Below are 20,491 nucleotides of genomic sequence, written 5' to 3'. Positions count from 1 at the left end.
AGCCTGAGCCAAGGAAATTCATGTCTTCAAGTTGTCTGCGGGCTGTTTTTTTTTTTTCCAGTTTTCCATCTTGGCTCATTTGAACAATCCTATTAATCCCCAGTCAAGTGCATGCATGCAAAGCCTTGATGAAAGAAAGCAAGTGTGTAATAAAGAATAGTAGCTGGCCGTGTTAATGCAACTCTGCTGAGCTGAATTCCTAGTGCGTCTTTTTAACCAGCTGAATTCTTAAGGGGGTTTACATTGGGCAATTATCGGGCAAACGATCGTTCATAGAACGCTCGTTGCCGATGATTTCCCTGTGTAAACAGGGCAGCGATCAGCAGATGAACGAGCAAACGCTCGATCATCTGCTGATCGTATCGTTTTAAAAAAGTTAAATATTATCGTTGTCGGCAGCACATCTTGGTATGTAAACAGGGAGACGTGCTGCCGACATGATAATAATGTATGGGGACGAGCGATCGGAGTAACGACCGCTCGTTCCCATCCATAGCTGTCTCGTTGATCGGCGCTCGCTTCACAAGCCAAAATTGGCCAGTGTAATGGGGCCTTTAAAGACATCCTTGATAACACCCCCCCCCCCTATTTCTAGAACTTCTCCATATCAACTATGGTGGTATCAGTCAAGCATGCATGTCAATCACTCGACTCATGTTGTCTTAAGGTGTCACTCACAAGACGTCTCATTGAAGGCAATGCTCTTATTGACTTGTAGACTAGACTTCTTCCACTGCTTACATTCGGAAGAGACACTCATTACAACTCTTGCTGAATGGTCTTCTTGTTACAAATCCTTTAATGGGTTCATGTCAACAAAGAAATTACCCCGAGGTCTCAACATTGAACTTTAAAGAAGTCAACAAGTATTTTGTTCTGAAGTGACTTGTACAAACAGATTTAGCTTCTCTACTTCATCTGGTCTGACCGCCACATTGTCAAGATCGGGAGGATCATCGTCAACCTTTCATAATTGTTGCACAAAGGATTATATGTAAAATTCAGGTATTTCTTATGATTCATTGACCTGTTAGCTTTGTTCTGGTTATGTCTTATTAAACCTCAGGGCTTAGGGCTTGGTCAATGTTTTTGTTCCACGTCAAGTCATATACTATGTAACTTGGCTTATTTATGTTCCCACTGGATTATAGTAACTGGACTAAAATATCTATTCTGGTTAATGGAGTTCTTCATGATGGCCTAAGTCAACAATCTGGTCTCCTCTCGATACAAGGTCTTCTTGAAAGTATTGCTATAGTATGCTTATGATGATATGGATCTACAGATTCAGCAGACTTGTCTGTTTTGTGCACTGTGAGATAGCTCAGTAGGTGATATCATGATAAGGTTCACCTTCACATATCTTCTGACATGTCATACCTTCTTAGGCTGCATTCAGACGAGCGTAGCTAACCTTGGACTTGAAAAACTGATGCTTATCACTTCCGAGGTGCACCCGTGCTGGGCGCGTTGTCACAGATCCCCCATAGACTAGAGTTTATGGAGGGATGCGTGACACGCAGCAAAATAGGACATGTCCTATAATTTCACGGACCCTTCACATGTTACGTTGAACGGCCCCATTGAAGTACATGAGTCCGTGTGACAGCCGTTGTTTTAATGGCCGTCAGACGGACTACATATACACTCGTCTGAATGAGCCATTAAAGACATGTCAGAACAGAGGTAAAACTATAAAAGGTGCAGGTCCTGTTCCTGAGGGTCCCCAAAGACATGGTACCATGGCCACATCAGAGGCCATCAGAACAATACATGGGATATGGCTGCTGGGCTATTGAGATACAGATTTTGTCTCGGAAGATATTTATCGGTAGGGTCTATGAGCTGAAACTCTCATCACTCGCTAGAATGAAGGGACCCAAGAAGATCAATGTTCAGATACCAGCTAACTTGAATGGCAATAGTTAGGATGGTGGTTGAGATCCACATAATTTCCTTACGTCGAATTGCCGGAGTGCAAAACGGGAAGGCACAGAAGATCTGCAGGGTTTTTGCCTAAAACGCTCCTTAGATATGAGAGGGAGAGAAAGAGATAAAAAGAGAGAGAAAGAGATAGAGAGAGAAAGAAAGAAGGAAAGAAAGAAAGAAAGAAAGAAAGAAAGAAAGAAAGAAAGAAAGAAAGAAAGAAAGAAAGAAAGAAAGAAAGAAAGAAAGAGAGAGAAAGAAAAGGAAAGAGAGAGATGATAGATAGATAGATGGATAGATAGATGATAGATAGATAGATAGATAGATAGATAGATAGATAGATAGATAGATAGATAGATAGATAGATAGATAGATAGATAGATAGATAGATAGATAGATAGATGTAGCAATTACTCACCCCCGATGGCCGCGGCCATGAATCTGTGCGCGCTGGCCCGCATCTCATCCCCCGGAGACGCCTACGCTTACTTCCGCTCCGTTCTGCTGTGTCCCGTAGGGTGCGCGCGCACGCTCGTGCCCGGCCTTAAAGGGCCAGCACATGAAAATAATCATCAATTAACCCATGATCACCCTGGACTATAAGAAGGGCTCTGCCCCTTCACTCATTGCCTGAGCATTGTTGTGTTTACCCATGTTAGTCTTGCAAATGGTCCCTTAGTGTTATCCTGTTCCCAGTGTTCCCGTACCTGCTACCTGCTACCTGTATCCTGTATCCCGTGCTACCGTTGTTCCTGTGCCTTAGAAAGTTGGAGTCGTGTTGTGCCATCGGTCACGCCTGCTGTGTTACACTACACCTGCTGCCAAGGTCCCATCTGAGCCTAGCCATTACTACTGTCTGAACTGCTACAGGTACCCTTGTGCTTGGACTTTATATACATTGACTTGGTACACTGTTTGGCCAGCTGCTGTCCTGCTATGGCGGTATGGCCAGGTGTGTCCACATACCCACAGATCGTGATAGATAGATAGATAGATAGATAGATAGATAGATAGATAGATAGATAGATAGAGGAATTTCAGTAAAAAAACATAAAACATGTTGTTAAGGATCTGCCAGGCACAGCTTCTGTATCCACACCCATAGGTAATCAGTCTGCACCTGCTTCTATGTCTGTGAGACTGACTCCATTTTCCACCACTCAGGATGGCAGGCTTAGGAGTGGGAGAGCCTATCACAGCCTGGCCAGACGCAGCTAGCTCCCGCCCTCTGTCTATTTATACCTGCCTTTCCTGTTCCTCCTTGCTTGTGATTCTTCTCTGTTGGTTTCCTGACCCTGCTGCAGGTTCTTGAACTACTTGTCCCTGCTTCATATTGACCCTGGCTTACTGACTACTCTCCTGCTCTGCGTTTGGTACCTGGTACACTCCTGGTTTGACTCGGCTTGTTCACTACTCTCCTACTCTGCGTTTGGCACCTCGCACTCTCCTGGTTTGACTCGGCTCGTTTACTACTCTTGTTGCTCACGGTGTTGCCGTGGGCAACTGCACCGTTTCCGTTTGTTCTGTGTTTCCTTGTTTGGTTGTCTGTCGTGCACTTACTGAGTGTAGGGACCGTCGCCCAGTTGTACCCCGTCGCCTAGGGCGGGTCGTTGCAAGTAGGCAGGGACTAAGTGGCGGGTAGATTAGGGCTCACTTGTCTGTTTCCCTATCCCTGTCATTACACATGTACTAAATAAATTGTATTTCTCTAGACATGTCAAAAAGTATATTTTTAGAACTATAAGCCAAAACCACACACATACCACATACCATGCTGCCAATTCTTCTGTAAAATAAAACAAAATGGAAAACTTAAATAAAACATACCCCTGATTTAAAAACATATTGTGTTATTAATTATCATTCGTGTTTTATTGAGATATCATTCTGAAGAATTATAATGATGTTCCTTTGACCATTACCTTTGCTGCCTTAAAACCATTGACAACGACCACGCTGAAAAATTTTTCACACTTTACAGGTCAACCAAGCATGGCAGACAAATGGGCTTGTATAAAAGTGATTTACTTAAGGCAGCTACTGCTACTGACAGACAGTGATGGGGCTAGATTTATAAATGGGCCCTTTATATATACATATATATATATATATATATATATATATATATATATATATAGCATCAGAATCTCATATATATATAGCCAATTTTGCTTTTTATTTTCCATTGCTTATACATGACCAGAATATTATAATCTTTCACTGGAAAAGGAAAATAATTAAAAAAAACTATGTATATATATATATATATATATATATATATATATATATATATATATATATATATATATATTTATATAATGTAATACTGAAATTATTTACAGTTATAATAAATTATTGGATGTATGTGTTAAAATTATTCCACACAAATTGTAACGTTTCTCCTATTGTCAATGACAAAAATGTGTTTTTGCGGTAAAATAAACAAAACAAAAACACTTGTAGCTTGTCACAGCCACACCCATGTTTCACATTGAAATGTTGTCACAGCCACACCCATGTTTCACACTGGTAGATTAGCCAAACGCCTGCATGCAACCACATCTTATTGTTTGTCCAGTGCCCTAAAATCTGGTACTGAAGGCTGAGGATGATATGGGTGTGAGGATATTTTCATGTGTCCTCTTCTCCCCCTCCCCACTATACATTTTTGAAGGTATGTCTGAACTCACTAATATATGGCACCCATAGAAGTCTTTGGACTCATACTGTACCTGTATGCCTCTTTGGCATGTCATATTACGGAGGTATTCCGCTTTAGGAGGATTACTTCTAGGGGAGAATATTATGCGGAGGCATGTGTATGAGGCCTAGGTATAAAAGGAGGTAAGGGACTATTGTAGATGTTCAAATGGACTCCACAAAAGGTGTAAATCTTTTACTTCTGTCTCAGGTTATTATGCAATAATATTCCAAGCCTCCTGTGAAAAGAGATTTCGTGCCCCCACAACACATTCTGTCTGTACGCTGACAATTTGTTGATATCGAAGGGACGAGAGGTCTTAGGGCAACCAATCACGTGTTATTTTTCCAGAAATGATACCACTGATAGGATATGTCTGGTATTCCATTTCACTTGAATGGGGATAAGCTGCAATACCAGAAGCAACCTATAGACAATAGTGGTGCTATTTCTAAAAAATAAAAACTGACCCTATTTTACAATCCTGAACAACCCCTTTAAGTCAGACAGACGCATAGAATCTCATTTTGTTTTTGCCTTCACTAAAAGCTGGTAGGCATGAGATTGACGCCTGTATATCACTGTCCCTCTTGTCAGGGTAGGTAATGAGTCCCATTGTGTCTTGTAGGGAAAGAATGGCAAATGACCTTCAGAACATTCTTCTTCTATCAGTCCAATATGGAGAAAAGCCCAATGAAGGCAACAAGTCAGATTATTCTTTCTGAGGACAAGGCTTGAGAAGAACTGCAGCTCTTGACCTGAAGGAGAAACTGGTACCGGTGGAGGACAAGCTAAGACCATGCCATTTATTATGTTGTAGATGGGTGATTTCCCAGGTTAACGAGAAAATTAATGATATATGAAGAGAAGGCAAAGGTGAAAGATCGGGATCTATCTTGATGATCAATTTAGGTTATTACAGCGGCGCAGCTGAAATTGTGACTAGCTTCAGATTGGACATATTAGCGGAGAATATGATCATAACTGGTCTACAGGCAAAAAAGACCTTTCCGAGCATAGAAATCAAGAGTTATTCTAGCTGACCATTGCCCTGCATTACTGAGGAGTATATATGAAACACAAATACAATACGTGTGCAAAAAAAATCCAGTAGATACCAATGCATCATGTTATTCATATATTTTATACACTGAAGACGCCACCACCACCCAAAAAAACTAAAAACACACGTAAGTGTAAGATATAGTAATGAGGAAAATATCGCCATATTGTCAACCAGATTTAGTAGATTCTCGAATGGAAGATCTGGATGAAAAACAAATTATGCTTTGAGTTCCAGATAGTACCATTCACATCACATGGTTAGTACTGTAGGATCGGCTTATTGACCATGTGATTGGCTCAAAGCTTCACCTGACTAATAGAACGGTTCTTCTCTACCTGGGTGTATTAGGGCAAACCAGTTGTAGGTTCGAGGGAGGACATGATGGGAGGTTCAGGGGTAGGAGAGGAACAATGTGTATGTTGGCAGTAAGAAAGAGGAGAAAAGCAGTATCAGGGATATGTAAATATTCCATGACTGCCGGATTAGACATGGCAGGTGGAGGGTGAGTGCATTATCATAGTCCTATGGAGAGTGTTTGGTGAAGTGTTGAGGCCCGGGTCTCATTTAAGAGTCATCCTTAGTAATGACTGATGGGAGGCTTTCGGTGGTTAGCAGAATGGATGACCAGGTTGGGTGGCCTCCTGTTGACTCCCTTTGTTTTTGTATTATGTTTATCTGGTGTTATTTTATGTTTTATACTATGACTGCTTTGACAAAAAAAACAACTTAATTGAAAATATGAAGCAGTTGGGAGAGTGTTATCAATTATGGGGTCCAGCACTAAGATGAGTTTTTGTTTTTTAATTAAAATTGAAAGAAGTAGACCAATGTAGTATAGACGGCTGTCAGATATTTTTGAGGCACCTACTCTTAGGAGGAACATGAGGTTAACCATGTTGGAACTACCAATTGACTCCACCTGAGAAGAAGCATGTTAACCGGGGGATTGACGATGCAGTCCAAAAAGTATTTCAGCCTTTACTTTAATTACCTAATGTGCATGTTTGGCTTTACAAAATCGATAGTAACTTTTTGTAAGTAGACTATATTCACTTCACATAAGGTTGTCTCATCAAAATAACCCCTTTCCATGGGCCCTATTAGGGCAAATGGACACCATACAAGGGAGTCCGTTGCAGGGGAATGTATGTCCAGGGATACCAGCTGGACGCATTGAGATCATCTGATCACCGTGATAATCAGGCATGGAGACACCAAAATAGAATACACCTCCCTAAACATCCCCTAAGTTATCTATCTTTTTCTCGTCTTGCTCCATCACCCAGGGTCACCATATTTTTTTTTTTTAAATTACAATATTTATGTTTTTATTCGTTGTTTTTATGTTACTATCTGACAACAGTAGAGCAAATGTGTTCTTCATATCCAGCCAGAGTGAGTCCGAGCCAGTAGTTCATTCACTGGAACTGAGATATGAGTATCATCCATGAAATGTATACATTGGTATAGGTCTATGAACTGCGGGATTTCAAGGAAATACCTTAGGACCAACTCTTTTCTTCTAGTTGTTATTATTTATCTTCTTTGTCGTCCTCCTTTCATTTTTCTCACCTTTTATGTTTCGCTTTCTCCGTCTTGCTGCCCTTTATTGACATAATCTTGTCCGTGTTGTCTAATTTCGCTGATATTTCGAACATCTTTTACTCTGTGTTCTCTAATTGACTACCTTATAGCCTTGCTTCCAATGCTTCCTGTCAGCTGCGCTTCCCCATTAATATATTGTTGCTCGTACAGTAAATATGTTTTAGTTTAATTTTTTATCAATTTATTACACTGCTAAAAATAAAATTTATTTCAATATTTTTCTTAACATTACTAATATAATTTTTTTATATTTTTTTTTACTCTCCCATGCTATCTCTATTTGATCCACAATAACTTTTGCTACTTTGACTGCATCAATTTTTTATTATTATTATTTACATTTTTATTGTTATAATTTTAAATTGAAAAAAAATATATATATTTTCAAATGGAATTTGGAAAAATAAAACATTGAAACTTTTTTCTTCATGGTTGTAGAATATTATTGCCGACAGGACAAATGCACCTTAACATTTTACAAAAGTACATAAGGTTTATAAGGATTCTATGAATGCGTATTCGTTTTGTTTTTTTTAATAGAAATTTATTTTATGTTGAGGTTTCTTTAGGTTCCATTTGTTTCAACACAAACCTTCAAATCCATATTTGTGTGGCCAAATTTCAAAATCACTTCAAATGTCTAGATGAAAAAACTATTTTAGCCCTAATATAAAAATTGAGGTTGGAGATTTTCCTTTTTATTCCCTAATTTGGTTAGTTCAGATTATTTACCAAAGTACCAGGATCCCTTAACTCGGAGGAAACGACCAAGAAAAAACATGTTGTTTGATATTTGGGCCCATTACCATTTGACGTCATAAAAATAACTAAATGAATAAGTAAAACAAATATTTGGAAAGACTAAAAAGACAACACTCAACCTTAAGGGGCAGTTCACACAGTGTTTTTATGGTAGAAAATTTCTGGCTCTAAATTCCTTTAGGATTTTTTAGACAGATTTTGGGATGCCAGCGCTTTTTTTTGCCGCGTTTTTTTTTTTGGACATTTGAATCTAATGTAAAAAAACCTGCAAAAAAACCTTTTTCTCGGCCTCTCATTGATTTCAGTGGAAGGTCAGAATGCTGAAACCGCTCCAATATAAAGCATGGTAAAAGCCGCTCTGGAAAAACAAGGCCCGGCCTCCCATTGAAATCAATATGGGGAGATTAGAGGCGTTTTTTGGCGCTGATTCCAACACGTTTTCTGCATCAAAATAAGCTCCAAAAAACGATGTGCGAACTAAAGAGGCTGACAGGGTTTTTATTCCTTGGTTCTTTCTGGTCAATGAAGAGTGACAGGCATATAGACATTCAGAAGTTTTATATCTATGCATCTCTATGTACAGTCCTTGCATTGAAGCCCACCCTTGTTTCTACAGAATATATATATATATATATATATATATATATATATATATATATATATATACACTACCGTTCAAAAGTTTGGGGTCACCCAGACAATTTTGTGTTTTCCATGAAAACTCACACTTATATTTATCAAATGAGTTGCAAAATGACTAGAAAATATAGTCAAGACATTGACAAGGTTAGAAATAATGATTTTTATTTCAAATAATAATTTTCTCCTTCAAACTTTGCTTTCGTCTTGGAATGCTCCATTTGCAGCAATTCCAGCATTGCAGACCTTTGGCATTCGAGCTGTTAATTTGCTGAGGTAATCGGGAGACATTTCCCCCCATTCTTCCAGAAGCCCCTCCCACAAGTTGGATTGGCTTGATGGGCACTTCTTGCGTACCATACGGTCAAGCTGCTCCCACAACAGCTCTATGGGGTTGAGATCTGGTGACTGCGCTGGCCACTCCATTACAGATAGAATACCAGCTGCCGGCTTCTTCCCTAAATAGTTCTTGCATCATTTGGAGGTGCTTTGGGTCATTGTCCTGTTGTAGGATGAAATTGGCTCCAATCAAGCGCTGTCCACAGGGTATGGCATGGCGTTGCAAAATGGAGTAATAGCCTTCCTTATTCAAAATCCCTTTTACCTTGTACAAATCTCCCACTTTAGCAGCACCAAAGCAACCCCAGACCATCACATGACCTCCACCATGCTTGACAGATGGCGTCAGGCACTCTTCTAGCATCTTTTCAGTTGTTCTGCGTCTCACAAATGTTCTTCTGTGTGATCCAAACACCTCAAACTTCAATTCGTCTGTCCATAACACTTTTTTCCAATCTTCCTCTGTCCAATGTCTGTGTGCTTTTGCCCATATTAATATTTTCCTTTTATTAGCCAGTCTCAGATATGGCTTTTTCTTTGCCACTCTGCCATGAAGGCCAGCATCCCGGAGTCACCTCGTCACTGTAGACGTTGACACTGGTGTTTTGCAGGTACTATTTAATGAAGCTGCCAGTTGAGGACCTGTGAGGAGTCTATTTCTCAAACTAGAGACTCTAATGTACTTGTCTTGTTGCTCAGTTGTGCAGCGGGGCCTCCCACTTCTCTTTCTACTCTGGTTAGAGCCTGTTTGTGCTGTCCTCTGAAGGGAGTAGTACACACCGTTGTAGGAAATCTTCAGTTTCTTGGCAATTTTTTGCATGGAATAGCCTTCATTTCTAAGAACAAGAATAGACTGTCGAGTTTCACATGAAAGCTCTCTTTTTCTAGCCATTTTGAGAGTTTAATCGAACCCACAAATGTAATGCTCCAGATTCTCAACTAGCTCAAAGGAAGGTCAGTTTACAGTGGTGCTAACATAATTGCACAAGGGTTTTCAAGTGTTTTCTAATCATCCATTAGCCTTCTAACACAGTTAGCAAACACAATGTACCATTAGAACACTGGAGTGATGGTTGCTGGAAATGGGCCTCTATACACCTATGTAGATATTGCATTAAAAACCTGACGTTTGCAGCTAGAATAGTCATTTACCACATTAACAATGTATAGAGTGTATTTCTGATTAATTGAATGTTATCTTCATTGAAAAAAACTGTGCTTTTCTTTCAAAAACAAGGACATTTCTAAGTGACCCTAAACTTTTGAACGGTAGTGTGTATATATATATATATATATATATATATATATATATATATATATATATGTATATATATATATATATATGGCTCCGTGGGTCAAACGGTGCCCATACAAATTAGATAAAAGTCATCCAATCCCGCTGATGTGTAGGGGGGTGTCCCAACCCTCCCTAAAGGCAGATGTGTAGGAAAATAGGGATCAGGCATGCTGAATTTCAATACTCTTGATCATTTGTTGCCATGTGTCTGGCAGCAGCTGATTCTCCTCTAACCATCGAAAACACATGTACGCTCGGCCGAGCATAGTGTGCATGTGTATGGGGAGTTTGGAAGAATAAAGGTTCGGATGATGGTATAGCCACCTAAAAGAGTCACAAATAGATCCTACAGCTTCACTATATTGGGTGTTGGGAAATTCATTGGTGACTTTATTGTCCCTTTTATTTCGAAAACACCGCCAAACAGCAGCCTAAATCTCATCTTCTCACATTTTTGTTAATACAATTTAGAGCGCAGAGCGTAAATTGTGTTTTGTTGTAACCAATTAAAATTTTAAGACGAGTCAAAATAAAAAAATATAAACAAATTTAAAAAAATAAAAAATAAATATTTTTGTCTAAAAAATTGATTTGTCCTGGCAAAAAAAGTTGGATATTATTTATACCCCCTTAAGTTGAAGAACTATTGGCCCCCAACTAAATAAATAAACATTTGTAAATGTTTATTTATTTTGTTTTTATTTCGTTTTTTTCCCCCCATTGGAACTTTTGTTACATTGTGTCCACTTATTTACTAAGACATCATTTCCACAATATACAGTATACACAGACGACGCTCAAGGTAAAAAAAGAAAAGAAAAAAAGCTTTATGCTGTTCATTCTTACTTTTTGGCATCGGGGTGGATGTAATAATTCTCATGCATTATTGATAGGCCCAAAAGCCTGCCAAGCTAGGCTGCTTTTTGTGACAGACAAAGGAGGGTACAAGGATGGCATCTCTGACTGCTCGGGGCCTTGCTTTCATTAGGAACATTTTCTGCCTGTTCTCCAAGGGCACTCTCTGTCAGAGGCTGCCACACAGTTAAAAAAAACGCCGCTTTGAAGCCCACTGAATAGAAATAAAATGAATCAGCGTTCAGGTGTTCGTACAACCTGATTACAAAGGCCCAATTCAGCGGTGTCCTTCACACCTTTTCACTCGTCCCTGTATAATCACGACACATCTCTGCCTTTTACTCTCCTCGTCCCTTTATTTCCAAATGCTCACAGGTCCTCTAGGAAGACACAAGCACTTACAGTTGTTGAGTGATTAAATATTTATAATCGGAGAAATGAGTGAGGTACTGAATAATAAATGCTAAGGTTGAGGCAGCTTTAGATAATTTCTACACATTTTTTTTTTTTTCATCCAGAACTCTTTGATTTTTGAAGCAAAATCCTTTTAATTAACAAAAAAAACTTTTTTTTAACTTTCACATCAGTGACAGTTGATGATCCTTTATCAATGCTTTCCCTACGAACCTTCACCTTGCTATTGCTCAAAAATCTGTCATTAAAATGGTAAAGGAGCGCAGAACGGCGGTGTTTGTGGTGGCTTTTAACATCTCCCGTAGTACGACATTGATAAAAAAAAAATAACTCTCTGAGTTTAGCTGGTGACGGAAGACTGCGGTGATCTTCTACAAAAAATCCTAGAATGTATCATCGTTAAGGATAGAAGGCTTATTTATTACTGCTGTTGAAAAGCTGGACGAGAGACTTGGACTATAATGAAAACTCAGAGGGTGGATGTCAAGACTGAAGAAGGAAAGTCCAAAGTTGGAAAAAAGTAACGCTATTGTGGAACTGGTTATGGAGCCTGGAGTATCAATCCATAGGTGTGAGACACTTTATGTTGACCGATATGGTCATTAGCCCATGGGCATAGCTATAGGGCATGCAAGGGTAGCAGTCAGACAGCAGGCCCCGGTGTCTAAGGGTGCTCTAAGCCTCACCAACACATAAAAAGACACCAGTATTAGAGACAGCACATGATAGGTGGGGGGGCCCTACTTCCGATTTTGCATTGAGGCCCAAGAGCTTTGTAAAGCCTTTAATAGAATCCATGGAGTTTAGTCTTAATTCTTGGCCTAAACAGTATATGACCAACTTAAAGAGTTTTTCCCAGTAGACCCTATAGCATTGGTCTCCAACCTGAGGCTTGCTACTTGTTGAAGACCACTGGTTATAGGATACTGATGGAGCATTGCTTAGTGATGCTAATTACAAACATACAGATCTCTCGTTTCAGTGATAAACCTATAGCAATGTCCACCACAGGCTGGTGTACTGGATATTCCTAGAAGCGTGCCCTCATAATGGCCGTATTTAAAGGTGTTCATAGACAAAACCACAGTCATCTGACTATAAGCAATGAATGTTAATAAAAAATGATGAATGCAGAGACATCCGTTCCACTGATGGATATTTGGAGCAACGGTTCTACTAAACATTAACGGATATTCCCATCTTAAACATTGATGGAATATCCAAAGAATATCTGGTACCTTCAGCTATTGAGAGAAAGGGGGTCCAATGAACCCCTTTGCAGATTCTAGGCCACCACACTCTCCATACAGTTTAATGGAGAAGTGGCCGACTATAGAAGTTACACAAAGACCAAGCAAGTTGTACGACCATCTCTCCATTGCACTAAATGGATAGTGCGATGACCGGGTTCCAGTGAAGAGGGTCAGCAGAACCCTGTTGTCTTGATAGGTGAGGTCCCAGAGGTGGGACCTGCACCTATCAAGCATAAATCCCTTAGAACACCACACGGTTCTATGCTGATCTAAGTTCAGTTGAGTAGAACCGTGGGGTGGGCTAGGTGTAGCCCATAATACAGACCCTAAAGGGTGACCATATTATGGTAATGTGACAACTGCCTAAGGCCTTATTTACACGAGCGTGGCGCATCTCGGACGTGAAAAACGAGAGTCTATGGAGGGATGCGTGACACGTGAAAAAATAGGACATGTCCTATTTTCTCACGGACCCTTCACACGGTCCGTTGAAACAACGGCTGTGTGAACGGCCACATTGAGTTATAAAGGTCCGTGGGACGGCCGCTGTTTCAACGGCCGTCCCACGGACGTGAAATACGCTCGTGTAAATAAGGCCTAAGAGTGCTGATGGAATCAATAGGAAGTGTAGTCCAAAATTAAATAGCCCAACAGACCAACATCATGGGAAGGAGAAAAAAACAACAACAAAAAATACTTTATTTTATGCAATGCGACTTGTAATAAGTTTGTAATTACTTTGTATATTGTGGTTTGAGTGAAAGTTATAACCTTCATTTAAAAAAAATTTGAGTCTCAGTCGTGAAGAATATGTAAGATTTTTTCCAACTCCCCCCGCTGTACAGGTGCATTGTAATATATTTATACCTGTCAATCAGTTATTGTCAGGTTATGCCAGTCAATGTTAACAAGACATCACCATGAAAAGATGTCACTAAGCGGTGTGAAGACGCTGCGCAGGAGCCTTGGCTTCACAATTCTGCTGATGAAATGACTCAGATGAAGGTCACAGGTGAACTCTATGAAAACCATGTGTAGCTGTATGGATTTCCTGTAGCTCGTCACATTGTTAGGCTGTGGCTTTCTTTTATTAAAGCAGACACGTAACATCTCAGACAGATACACACGATGGCACTTTTTGACAATTTTTATTATTGAGGGTTTGTGAGGTCCTGCCCAATCCACTGACCAAGTATGGCTTAATAATCCTTCCAGAAGACGCTCTGCCCCAGGACACTGACCCTAGGAAAGCTCCTAACGTCACAGTCCATCTGGGGCAGTGACTTCAGGAGTTTTCCCAGGGCTAGTCCCCTGGCAATGTACCCCACTGAATGCCATATAGTGGGATACGCTTTGGCCTTTCGTCGGAGGTATACGTCAAGGGTCTCCCCGACATATACCTCCAATCGCAGGCAAAAGACGATGCTTTACCAGCAACAAATGAACCTGTATGATACAATATTCCACCCATCTAAAGTGGGTTGCAATATCATGCCCTGGCTATGGGCTATTGTAGGGTCCATGACAGCAGGCCGTCGGGTTTACTTACCTCAAAATGGCCGAAGCCATGGATCAGTGAGCGCTGGCTCGCATCTCCTTCATATGAGACGCCAGCGCTCACTTCCGCTTCGGTCCGCTGTGTCCCGTAGCGTCCGTGCGCACGCTCGTGCCCGGTCTTAAAGGGCCAGCGTGCGCATATGTGTACAATCATCATTATTAACTGCAATGATGTCCTGGACTATAAGAAGGGCCCTGCCCTTCTGATCCTTGCCTGAGCGTTGTTAGTGTATCCCATGTCAGTCTTGCAAATGGTCCCTTAGTGTTTTCCTGTTCCAGTTGTTACCCGTGCCCTGTTACCTGTTCCTGTATCCCGTGCTGTGTTCTTGTTCCTGTGAATACTAGTGTTGGAGTCGTGTCTACTGCACTTGCTGTCGTTTGCAACGTCCAGTGCCATCTTCCACATCCAGTGTGATTCGCCACGTCTGGCGCAACCTGCGGCACCCACCTCCATCTGTGCAAAGCCGCGGCCACTCTCTGGACTATCCAGGTACCCTAGTGCGGGACTTTGTATTACTGGGGTGCTCTGTTGTTTGGCCAGCTGCCTCCTACGGCAGTGCGGCCTAGTGGGTCCACATACCCCCATACCGTGACAGCTATGATGTCATACAATGTTGTTCTGTGATGTCATTGCATTCTTTTGAGTGTCACATGTTACAGTGTAGCCCTAATCTTATACTACAAGTTTGCAAAAACTGTATACAAGTTCGAAATCCGTATTATCTTGAAAATAAAATGCAGTAGGTTGTCTCATCAATGATATTCCCTTTCAGATGGTAGCTGCCCGGGGGCCATCCAGGCATTTCCCCAGCAATATAGTATTACATGGCAGCCAATGAACAGTCGTCCATGTAATACATGGACGGGTCAAGTGCTCTCACAGAGCAGCTCTCCCCTCTTGTTCATAATGGGGGCTTCCGAGCGGGGGGACCCCCTTCTATGATGTTTACATGCTCTTTTAGGGCATATGGACACAGGTTGTTTTTATAAGACAACCCCTTTAGCGCACATTTTGCAATTTTATATATTTTATATAAATACTATGAAATAATCATAGATTATTAGGTTAGATTATAATTTATTTAATAAGATTTATATAACCTCTTCCAGGCTCTACCAGTAGATGAATGTATATATTTTAATAAACCCCAAAAAAAATAAAAATAAATATAAGAAAAAAAAATAAGAAAAAATATATATTTGTATGATTACAATCATTTGTATTCATTGGAATAAGTATAAAACAATGTCATCCATCATTCTACAAAGAGCAAGCAATACACCGCAGCCGCCTGAGAGGTTAAATCTCACTCCAACAGTATTTTGTCAGGGATTGTTATGCTTCAGTGCTCAGAACAAGCACTTATACTGAGCTACAACTGCAGCAAAGCGCACAGCTCAGTGAGAACGTCTACTTACAAAATCCTCCACTGGTTTCCCCTCTGCCCACCAAAGGGGTAATTGCAAAAACACCAACAGCTAAATAGATTTATCAGTGAAGTGCTGAGTCTGTTGCTGCTGTGTTCCAGCCAAGCCGTTCCCAGTAGGGGCCACTACAGTGCGTTAAATAGGAGGGTTGAGAGCAGAACATATATCACTGTGCAATGGGAGGGACACACAGAATGAAAGCTGTTCTGGATGGGAGGTGTGAGGAAAAGCCGAGATAAAAACATCTGCCATCAACTTGGTATGTATAGAGCGGGTTTCTAGCAACCTGTGGCTTTAAAACGGTCGTGGAACGACAAGATCCAGCATATCCTGCTGGTCAGACGCGCTGGGACTTCAATTCCACCAAACTTGATGAGCGCCGGTGCGCGGCGTCTTTTTAGAGACAATTTAGAGCTGCGAGGCATTTGCAGAATGTATATGTAAACCACTAGTTCTACACTTTTGTTAACTCTTTTGGGTACCTTAGATAATAAACTGATTATAATAATTTATTCAATCTATTTTCCCATAATTTATTGATGTCATTGTTGATGATGACCTAAAGGGCATTTTCCCCCATTTCAAAATGTTCACAGTGAGATCTGTACTGAAAAAAATTGCATAGTGGACCCCGGGGTAAAGAACACTATTTTATGGTTTCATGGGCAGTTGCCTCTTCTTTTTAGCAAGGGTGTACGTAGTGAAGTGGCAGCCCCTGAAGCTGTTATGCGCCATGTGGAGTGCAGGGTCCACTGCTAAGTATGGCTCCAATACTTTTCCATGGGTCATATGAAAGAGTGGACCAAGTCTAGTGGATCAAGAGACACCTCAACTGGGGCTCCTGTCCTGGGATGGTGGATTTATAGAGACCTGATTTTCCTATCTCTAAAATATGTGCCCGTGCTTCTATGCTGCACCGCCCTTTGGGCCGGTACTAGGCATAACACAATGTATAAGTTTTGCCTGGAGTGTTCCTTTAAGGCTAGATTAATATAGTCTTAAAGGAAAACTAAAATGAAAAAAAAAACGAAAAAACATTTTTTTTTACCGGCCCACAACATGCTGAGTCATCCCTACATGTGACAAAAACAACATAACAGAATGTTTTTCAGACTGATGACAACGTGAGCAATCAATGAGATCCACTGACAGCTTCTTTCCTTTACACTCTTTTAGGGCATGACCACACGTGGCGGATTTCCTCCGCAACTGTCCGCATCAATGCCGCACAGAATCTGCGTTGCAGATTCTGCTGCGGATCTGCACAAAATGTGCAGTAAATTGATGCGGACTAGCTGCTGCGGACTGCGGGAAAAGTGCTTCCCTTCTCCCTATCAGTGCAGGATAGAGAGAAGGGAAGCACTTTCCCTAGTGAAAGTAAACGAATTTCATACTTACCGGCCGTTGTCTTGGTGACGCGTCCCTCTTTCGGCATCCAGCCCGACCTCCCTGGATGACGCGGCAGTCCATGTGACCGCTGCAGCCTGTTATTGGCCTGTGATTGGCTGCAGCCGTCACTTAGACTGAAACGTCATCCTGGGAAGCCGGACTGGAGACAGAAGCAGGGAGTTCTCGGTAAGTATGAACTTCTATTTTTTTACAGGTAGCTGTATATTGGGATCGGTAGTCACTGTCCAGGGTGCAGAAACAGTTACTGCAGATCGCTTAACTCTTTCAGCACCCTGGACAGTGACTATTTACAGACGTCTCCTAGCAACGCTCCCGTCATTACGGGAGCCCCATTGACTTCCTCAGTCTGGCTGTAGACCTAGAAATACATAGGTCCAGCCAGAATGAAGAAATGTCATGGTAAAAAAGCAAGACGCATCCGCAGCACACATAACATGTGCATGACAGCTGCGGACTTCATTGCGGAACTTAGAATCTCCATTGAAGTCAATGGAGAAATTCCGCCATGAGTCCGCCACTGCTCCGCAACAGACAGAGCATGCTGCGGACACCAAATTCCGCTCCGCAGCCTATGCTCCGCAGCGGAATGTTACGCATCGTCTAAACGAACACTTCTAAATAGAAGTGGAAGTCAATGCAGAAACGGCTCCGCTGCGGATTAACGCTGCGGAGTGTCCGCAGCGGAATTTAAGTGAAATTCCGCCACGTGTGAACCCAGCCTAAGATTGTACATGCAAAAATAAAAAAGCTTAAAAAAATATTACATGATGACAAATCCTTACCCAATGCATTCCTGTACTATCCCCTAGTCGTGGTTACAGGTTCAGGCAATTTTTGTATTTAATTGGGCTCATTTGGACACCGGCACGGGGACTACGCACCTATCTCGAAAACGGGACCCCCTGACCTCGGTTCTGCCTTGTCCGACTGTTTCTGCTCTCTGGCCACTAAATTACAAGGTGGTCGGGAGGTAGGGAAATGGCCGAGCTCGTTGTGGATAAGCCATAAATGTCCAAGATGAGAAAACCCCTTTAATTCTAATGTTTAGGTCCAGTGTACGTTTTTCACGCAATATATGAAATTACTACGGTTGGCAGCTGGCACCAAATTTTTTGCTCCGTGGCCACCACCAACCTTGGTATTTTTACTAATTTTAACTGTTGTATTGCTGTGTAACTGACTTTTTTCCTACAAGGACAGCGAACTTTAATCAAGTTAAATTTGACGGAATGATCATGTAAATAATTTGCACTAAAAGATTGCACTGATGTATATGTAGCATTGGATAATAAATTAAAAATATAATTTCATTAGTGAGAACCTGTGTAAAGGCTCCTGATTCATGAATTCACATAAATAACGCTGAGGTCACCTGCAAGCTTTCAGACATCCAATTAAATATAGTAATATATAACCTGGATAAAAAAAAAGGAACAAACATTTATGAAAATTGACCAAATGTGATGATTTTGCCCTGAAAAAGACATAATACTAAAGAAAGGTAAAGCCTTAAAGGTAAAGGGGGTCTTTGGTGAAGATTCACGAGCCTGGACCTTCACTGATGAAGAACCCTCCGGGTATCTCCAACATTAAAAAACAATTGTTTTCAATGTTACCATGTTTTCTTGTCCCATTATGGTACCATTGAAATGATTAACAGAACTCTCCAATCAGAACCCCTGAAAATCCAACTCTATAAGGGTTGTCCACCATGGAGGTCTACTTTCAGGGCAGATGGGAGTAACACAGGGGTGTGATCTAATTGAGGTCCCCTTGGTACAGGCACAGCAATGAACAACTGTAGTTCCGAAGACGCAAACTCTCTATGATCAATTAGTGTCCAGGAGACCAATTTAATAAATGCTGGGACCTTTGAATACATCACATTAGTGGTGGCCCCAGCTCATGAACTCTGATTGATGCAACGACAGAAGAAGGTACTAAAAGAGGTAAAAATATAAAACCATTTAATGTCAGGAGGGTTTAGAAGGGTGAAAATAAGCTAAATCAAGAAGTAAAGAGGGGTATGAGGGAATTAGGTTGAGTTTATATAGAAGGTTTGACCAGACAGAGGCCAGAACCAAGGGCGCAATATCTACCTTTTATTTGAGTTCTTGTCAGCACATCCCAACGGTTTCTAGGTAGGGATCCTTAAAGTCGAAAAGGAACCCTATTTTATTTCTTTGGCTCAAGGTTGGAATTCAAAACGAAACATGGGTGTCCATCTTCAATGGGACATAGGGAGCAGCGACCCTTAGAAAGGTTTGGTGGCCTCAAGAGGAGTAGTATTTTCTGTTCCACCACACAGGAGTTAATATGTAAAGTGCTCATATGCTGGGCTGAAGACTCGACCAGCAATGGTGCCTAGTCTGATCCAAAATCTTTGAAGGACATTTTTAGGGTGATTGATAACTTCTGATTTTAATCACTCTTAATGCTGTTGTAAATGATCTGCCAGGCACAGCTTCGGGGTTAACTCCCATAGGTAATCAGTCTGCACCTGAATCTACGTCTCTGAGACTGACTCCATCTTCCACCACTCAGGATGGCAGGCTTAGGAGTGGGAGAGCCTATCGCAGCCTGGCCAGACGGAGCTAGCTCCCGCCCTCTGTCTATTTATACATGCCTTTCCTGTTCCTCTTTTGCTTGTGATTCTTCTCGTGTGGTTTCCTGGCCCAGCTACAGCTCCTATCTATTTGATCCTGCTCCATACTGACCCTGGCTTACTGACTACTCTCCTGCTCTGCATTTGGTACCTCGTGCTCTCCTGCTTTGACTTGGCTCGTTCACCACTCTGGTTGCTCACGGTGTTGCCGTGGACAACTGCCCCTTTCCCTTTGCTTTGTATTCCCTTGTATGTTTGTCTCGTGCACTTACTGAGCGTAGGAACCGCCGCCCAGTTGTACCCCGTCGCCTAGGGCGGGTCGTTGCAAGTAGGCAGGGACAGTGTGGCGGGTAGATTAGGGCTCACTTGTCCGTTTCCCTACCCCCGTCGTTACAGCTGTATTTAAACAGGGATGGTAATTGCATCTATATACAAATACATTTTATTCTGAAAAGCTCTTTGAGTATCTGAAGGATAAAATGGTGCCTCCGAGTCTGTGTGTCTACGACTTGGGAATAATTTGTGGGTAGATATTACTTAAAAAGGCTCTGTGACCAGTATCTAACTGCCCTATATCCTACCTAATCTAATAGGCGCTTTAATGTAGATAACAGTTTTTAGGGTTTTTGGTTTT

Source organism: Rhinoderma darwinii, chromosome 12 (genome assembly GCF_050947455.1).
Source record: "Rhinoderma darwinii isolate aRhiDar2 chromosome 12, aRhiDar2.hap1, whole genome shotgun sequence".
NCBI lineage: Eukaryota > Metazoa > Chordata > Amphibia > Anura > Rhinodermatidae > Rhinoderma > Rhinoderma darwinii.
This window is presented reverse-complemented; position numbering follows the sequence as displayed.